This window comes from Schistocerca americana, chromosome 2, assembly GCF_021461395.2.
Source record: "Schistocerca americana isolate TAMUIC-IGC-003095 chromosome 2, iqSchAmer2.1, whole genome shotgun sequence".
Taxonomy (NCBI): Eukaryota; Metazoa; Arthropoda; class Insecta; order Orthoptera; family Acrididae; genus Schistocerca; species Schistocerca americana.
In genome coordinates, this window is record NC_060120.1 from 224,719,111 (window position 1) to 224,726,648 (window position 7,538).

Genomic DNA, 7,538 nt, shown 5'->3' on the forward strand with positions numbered 1-7,538 from the left:
CAATGTTAAATTGTTGATGAACTAGTTTCTTAAGGTCTGATTCTCCCTATATTAATTATCTTGGCAGATTGTATATTGTATTTTAGCTAGTTTAATAAATGCATTAGAAGTAAGGTGTGTTACTTCTACCAGCACTTGGCCCCGTTTCCTCGCCCGATCCTAGTGGCTCCTTACTTCCTTGATTGTTAGAATTTTTGCCCGTTAGCCACTATTATCGGTTTCAGTCGGGAACAGCCCGACCGCTACGGTCGCAGGTGCGAATCCTGCCTCGGGCATGGATGTGTGTGATGTTCTTAGGTTAGTTAGGTTTCAGTAGTTTTAAGATCTAGGGGACTGATGACCTCAGATGTTAAGTCCCATAGTGCTCAGAGCCATTTGATTTTGCTTTGTTACGTCGAAGCCGCTGGGTACTAATGAAAGCATTGTAAGGTTTGCGACAGCTCTCGAGATCAGCATTCGAGCCGGGTGGAGTGTTATATCGATTCCTGTGTTTGCGGAAACTCTTTGCCTAGTATTGTTTAGTTGCGGTTTTCTAGGAGTCCATAGGGGTGGCGCCTGGGCTGTTCGGGAAGAGTTTTACACGCACACGCAGTTCACACCGGAGCTGCTGGAATTCGCCTGTTTTGATGGAACTTCGCGTGGTACTTTCTTTGTAACAGTCATAGAGTATAAATATCTATGGAGAGAGCATTCGGATGCTCAAAACGAGAATTCTATCCGCAACATCTCCTGCAGCTCAAGCCACGTGCTTTTGGGATGGCGCATTTTAACCCGTATAGCGCTGGAAACTACGGCCGTAATTTTTCCCGGGGGCATGCAACTTTATTGTGTGATGAAATGATGATGGCGTCCTCTTGGGTAAAATATTCCGGAGGTAAAATAGTCCCCCATTCGGATCTCCGCGCGGGGACTACTCAAGAGGATGTCGTTAACAGGAGAAAGAAAACTGGCGTTCTACGGATCGGAGCGTGGAATGTCAGATCCCTTAATCGGGCAGGTAGGTTAAAAAATTTAAAAAGGGAAATGGATAGGTTAAAGTTAGATATAGTGGGAATTAGTGAAGTTCGGTGGCAGGAGGAACAAGACTTCTGGTGAGGTGACTACAGAGTTATAAACACAAAATCAAATAGGGGTAATGCAGGAGTAGGTTTAATAATGAATTAAAAAATAGGAGTGCGGGTAAGCTACTACCAACAGCATAGTGAACGCGTTATTGTGGCCAAGATAGACACGAAGCCCATGCCTACTACAGTAGTACAAGTTTATATGCCAACTAGCTCTGCCGATGATGAAGAAATTGATGAAATGTATGATGAGATAAAAGAAATTATTCAGGTAGTCATGGGTGATTGGAATTCGAGAGCAGGAAAAGGGAGAGAAGGAAACATAGCGGGTGAATATGAATTGGGGGAGAGAAATGAAAGAGGAAGCCGCCTGGTAGAATTTTGCACAGAGCACAACTTAATCATAGCTAACACTTGGTTCAAGAATCATAAAAGAAGGTTGTATACATGGAAGAATCCTGGAGATAATAGAAAGTATCAGATAGATTATATAATGGTAAGACAGAGATTTAGGAGCTAGGTTTTAAATTGTTAGACATTTCCAGGGGCAGATGTGGACTGTGACCACAATGTTATGAACTGTAGATTAAAATTGAAGAAACTGCAAAAAGGTGGGAATTTAAGGAGATGGGACCTGGATAAACTGACTAAACCAGAGGTTGTACAGAGTTTCAGGGAGAGCATAAGGGAACACTTGACAGGAATGGGGGAAAGAAATACAGTAGGAGAAGAATGGGTAGCTCTGCGGGATGAAGTAGTGAAGGCAGCAGAGGATCAAGTAGGTAAAAAGACGCGGGCTAGTAGAGATCCTTGGGTAACAGAAGAAATACTGAATTTAATTCGCTACGGTCGTAGGTTCGAATCCTGCCTCGGGCATGGATGTTTGTGATGTCCTTAGGTTAGTTAGGTTTAACTAGTTCTAAGTTCTAGGGGACTAATGACCTCAGCAGTTGAGTCCCATAGTGCTCAGAGCCATTTGAACTGAATTTAATTTATGAAAGAAGAAAATATCAAAAATGAGATCGACAGGAAGTGCAAAATGGCTAAACAGGGATGGCTAGAGGACAAATGTAAGGATGTAGAGGCTTATCTCACTAGGGGTAATATAGATACTGCCTACAGGAAAATTAAAGAGACCTTTGGAGAAAAGAGAGCCACTTGTATGAACATCAAGAGCTCAGATGGGTACCCAGTTCTAAGCAAAGAAGGGAAAGCAGAAGGGTGGAAGGAGTATATACAGGGTCTATATAAGGGCGATGTACTTGAGGACAATATTATGGAAATGGAAGAGGATGTAAATGAAGATGAAATGGGAGATACGATACTGCGTGAAGAATTTGACAGAGCACTGAAAGACCTGAGTCGAAGCAAGGCCCCCGGAGTAGACAACATTCCATTGGAACTACTGACGGCCTTGGGAGAGCCAGTCCTGACAAAACTCTACCATCTGGTGAGCAAGATGTATGAAACAGGCGAAATACCCTCAGACTTCAAGAAGAATTCCAATCCCAAAGAAAGCAGGTGTTGACACATGTGAAAATTAGCAGAAATATCAGTTTAATAAGTCACAGCTGCAAAATACTAACGCGAATACTTTACAGACGAATGGAAAAACTAGTAGAAGCCGACCTCGGGGAAGATCAGTTTGAATTCCGTAGAAATATGGGAACACGTGAGGCAATACTGACCATACGACTTATTTTAGAAGCTAGATTAAGAAATGGCAAACCTACTATTCTAGCATTTGTAGACTTAGAGAAAGCTTTTGACAATATTGAGTGGAATAATCTCTTTCACATTCTGAAGCTGGCAGGGGTAAAATACAGGGAGCGAAAGGCTATTTACAATTTGTACAGAAAGCAGATGGCAGTTATAAGAGTCGAGGAACATGAAATTGTAGCAGAGGTTGGGAAGGGAGTGAGACAGGGTTGTAGTATCTCCCCGATGTTATTCAATCTGTATATTGAGCAAGCAGTGAAGGAAACAAAAGAAAAATTCGGAGCAGGTATTAAAATCCATGGAGAAGAAATAAAAACTTTGAGGTTCGCCGATGACATAGTAATTCTGTCAGAGACTGCAAAGGATTTGGAAGAGCAGTTGAACGGAATAGCCGTGTCTTGAAGGGAGGATATAAGAGGAACATAAACAAAAGCAAAATGAGGATAATGGAATGTAGTTGAATTAAGTCGGGTGATGCTGAGGGAATTAGATTAGGAAATGAGACACTTAAAGTAGTAAAGGAGTTTTGCTATTTGGGGAGCAAAGTAACTGATGATGGTCGAAGTATAGAGGATATAAAATGTAGACTGGCAATGGCAAGGAAAGCGTTTCTGAAGAAGAGAAATTTGTTAACATCGAGTATAGATTTAAGTGTCAGGAAGTCATTTCTGAAAGTATTTGTATGGAGTGTAGCCATGTATGCAAGTGAAACATCGACGATAAATAGTTTGGACAAGAAGAGAATAGAAGCTTTCGATATGTGGTGCTACAGAAGAATGCTGAAGATTAGATGGATAGATCACATAACTAATGACGAAGTATTGAATAGGATTGGGGGGGAAGAGAAGTTTGTGGCACAACTTGACCAGAAGAAGGGATCGGTTGGTAGGACATGTTCTGAGGCATCAAGGGATCACCAATTTAGAATTGGAGGGCAGCGAGGAGGGTAAAAATCGTAGAGGGAGACCAAGAGATGAATACACTAAGCAGATTCAGAAGGATGTAGGTTGCAGTAGGTACTGGGAGATGAAGAAACTTGCACAGGATAAAGTAGCATGGAGAGCTGCATCAAACCAGTCTCAGGACTGAAGACCACAACAACAACAACAGCGCTTAGCGTGTGTTGAGTGTTATTACTTCGCTGCTCCACACAGATCCCCTCCAGAAGTACCGTGAAACTTTGTATATGCGTTTTACAGACAATTTAACGATTTGATACTAGGAAGTGAAGTAGGCTTAAAGAAGTGAAGAGCAACGGAACTGAGCCATTTTCACCACAGTGTCATAGTTCACATTCCACTTTAATTGCGTTTTTTTTCGATAACGGGATAAGAAGTGATGTCCAACAATATTTTTTTTTACGTATTCAGTAACAATTACCCGCGTTTTCGATTTTATGTTATAGTTATTTACTTTACAGTAACACTGTTGGAACTATGAAATTGTTGCCAGCCGGAGTGGCCGAGGGGGTTCTAGGCGCTACAGTCTGGAACCGCGCGACCGCTACGGTCGCAGGTTCGAATCCTGCCTCGGGCATGGATGTGTGTGATGTCCTTAGGTTAGTTAGGTTTAAGTAGTTCTAAGTTTTAGGGGTCTGATGCCCACAGATGTTAAGTCCCATAGTGCTCAGAGCCATTTTTCTGTGTCGTAAACACATTGGCGTAAAATCGTAGAAATTATATCTACAAGACTTTATAGTAGTGTCCCGACATTTTTCAACATATAACGCGCCTCATAACGATAAGTCATTTACAATTATGAATTTTTTATATAACTATGGAAAGTAACTGGTCCTACCGTCACATATTTCTTTTTACATCCGTAGTAACGACGATACTGCGACAAAGCTGTCACTAAAACTCTAACATGCAGGAACTTTTACAAAATAAGACCAATACGTGTAATATTCGAGTTTTACTATTACCGCAAATTGTAGACAAGCAGCGTCGTCCAAAAAATCATGTACCTAGACTGTTTTATGTTGAGAACATGCGCAATGGGCTATCTTCACTCAACAGATATATAGGGGTGATTATAATTAAAGTTCAACTTTCTAACCACTGTGGAAATAACACCACTGTACAGAATGACTTCAGATTGCAGCGGAATATTATCGGGGGAGGGGGAAAACGTATGACAGAAGAAAAATAAATATTTACAAAATGTAGCAATAGTTGGCGCTGTAAGCATCATAATTTAATAGTGGTCGACTGCAAATGACAAATGAATCATACAACAATGCCGAAGGTGTACGTTTGACGCTAAACAAACTGTACTACTCAGTGTGCATGGGTGTACACGTATGATAATGTTAGTTACGTAAGCCTATCCACCACAGCATGGTCATATCACATCGGATGGGAAAAATCGGTTTTTAATTGTATTGAGGACAAAAACCGCATAAAAAGCATGAATCACATCGCTTTTTAATTGCCCTGAGGCCAAAACTGCATAAAAAGCAACAATAAAAATCAAATCGGATTATTAATTTCCGTGTGACTGGCGCAAAACATGTTCAATATGCTGTCCACCGTTTCCTGCAACAAGTTGAAATCGAGAAACGGCATGCTCCACAACTGGTCGAAGTGTTTCCGGGGTCACGTTCAGAATGTGTTGCGCAATACGTGCCTTCAATGCAGCCTAAGTTTGCAATCGGAACACTGAACACAACATCTTTCAAATAGCCCACTGCCAAGAGTCGCGCCGATTAAGATCAGGTTGTAAGGTGGCTGTAATTTCGCACCTTGCAAGTACACAGCTACATACTTTGCCGTGATTTTCAAACGGAATTAGATATCATTTGATAGGTTGTACATCGTATATATGAATATTTAAAGAAGACTGACATTGTACGTACACCTTGTAAACAGGTGTTAACGTTTATTGCATGAAAGCTGATGAAGTGCAAAACGGCGTAATGAATGATTGCCTGTACTAGTAGAGGTTGGAACGCCAGTGAAAAAAATGCCGGCCGCGGTTTTCTAGCGGTTCTCGGCGCTCAGTCCGGAACCGCGAGACTGCTACGGTCGCAGGTTCGAATCCTGCCTCAGGCATGGATGTGTGTGATGTCCTTAGGTTAGTTAGGTTTAAGTAGTTCTAAGTTCTAGGGGACTGATGACCACAGATGTTAAGTCCCATAGTGCTCAGAGCCATTTGAGCCAGTGAAAATGAAACGGCAGGAGTAACTTAAGCCCTGGTGGAAAAGCCCGCACAGGTGTGTTGGTCCTGCTTAACACAGGAAGTAGACAAGAAGGAGGACGGTCGGGGCACCTGAGCGCTGAAGCACAATACAGCGGCGGCCGGCCAGTGTTGTACCGGGGCCGGAAGGATAACGAGATAATACTTCGGAAACTAGGAAAATCTTGGACGCAGCAGAGAGGAACGAGGAAGCGTCACCTTCGGAAATCACGCAGGCTGGGTTATTTCCGTGGAATTTTTCTCTGAGAAGCATACCATTGTATGAGTATAGGCATTTCCTCGCAAATTTCCCGCACTGGACGACAAAAGACTAAATATGGTTGGTCGGCGTTCGGAAGAATCTGTAGAGAGGGAGAATATCCCGTGGTTTCGAGAATATGATTCATCTTCTTAAGTTACGAGGTAGGGGAGCCGAGTTTTGCTGGGAAGCCAACGGTGGAGAGAAGAGGTCTTCCGTTTTGAGCGCCCATGTTGAACGGTCACTCAGTTGAGGTTTTGTTGGTACAGACGGACTTGCTGTCTTTGCTCTCAGGAGATTTTATAGTTAGAATGGTTAGGCACTGTACTGTTGCGAACTTATACGATTCTGGACTTTGCCTCCGGGTTGGGAGTCGTCGTTGAGCACGCAGCGTCCAGTGATTGAGAGCACTTCTTCTGCCTACACTCGTGTTGAGACGTTATTTGAACTCCGTCCTTGTGGCTGGGAGTTCGCGTTTCTCGTGTGTAGAACACAGAGTGGAGAAGACAGTATTAGATTATACTAGTCAGAGGACCGTCTTGTGCTGTCCTAGTGTTTGAATGAGTTTTTTAAATATATTTTGGGCCTGGAGTTCTTCCATCGTGGCAGACGTGTACGAGAACCATCCCTTCGACCCACCGGACGCAGTACATACGGTGATATTGCCAATTGCTTCGGCTTATTAGGCCTATAAAAGTAAACAGCTGTGACCACGTAAATCTTATTTCTACTGAGGTTGCACACCACCGTAGATCATCTTTGAAAGTAGTGTCTTCTAGTGTTTGGTCCTTAGATGATGTCAGTCGTCTCGCGTTATTTATATTCGATCGCGTCGCCATAAAAGAGGCAGATTTGGGCAATTGATCAATCGTATTAGTTAGAAAATTCATTTGTATCCCTTTATGTCCATTGGACATTGATATATAAACATTTGTAATATAAAGGGGTTTTAATCTACAATAAATGTATAAGCGGAAACAGCATTTATCATTTGGTAGTTACTAATTCCCTTAATCATTCATTTATGTTTATGTTATAATTTATATGTTAAAGTGTAAGAAGGAGAAGATAATCACCATTAAGAGATCCTAAGATCTGCTTCAGGGGGTAGTCAAACAGGGCCAAATTTTCATTTTCGCGTTCAGTATTTCCGTTGGGCACATTCATTTTACGCCCGCCTGGAGTAGCATCTTGGAAGGTGATCGGGACGGCCAGGTTGCAGTGAAATGGCGGCTGATAATTCTAGCATTTCCGAAATGGTGCTTCAGCAACTGCTTAACTGGATTTGCAGTGTGCGGAGGTGCGCCATCTTGCATAAA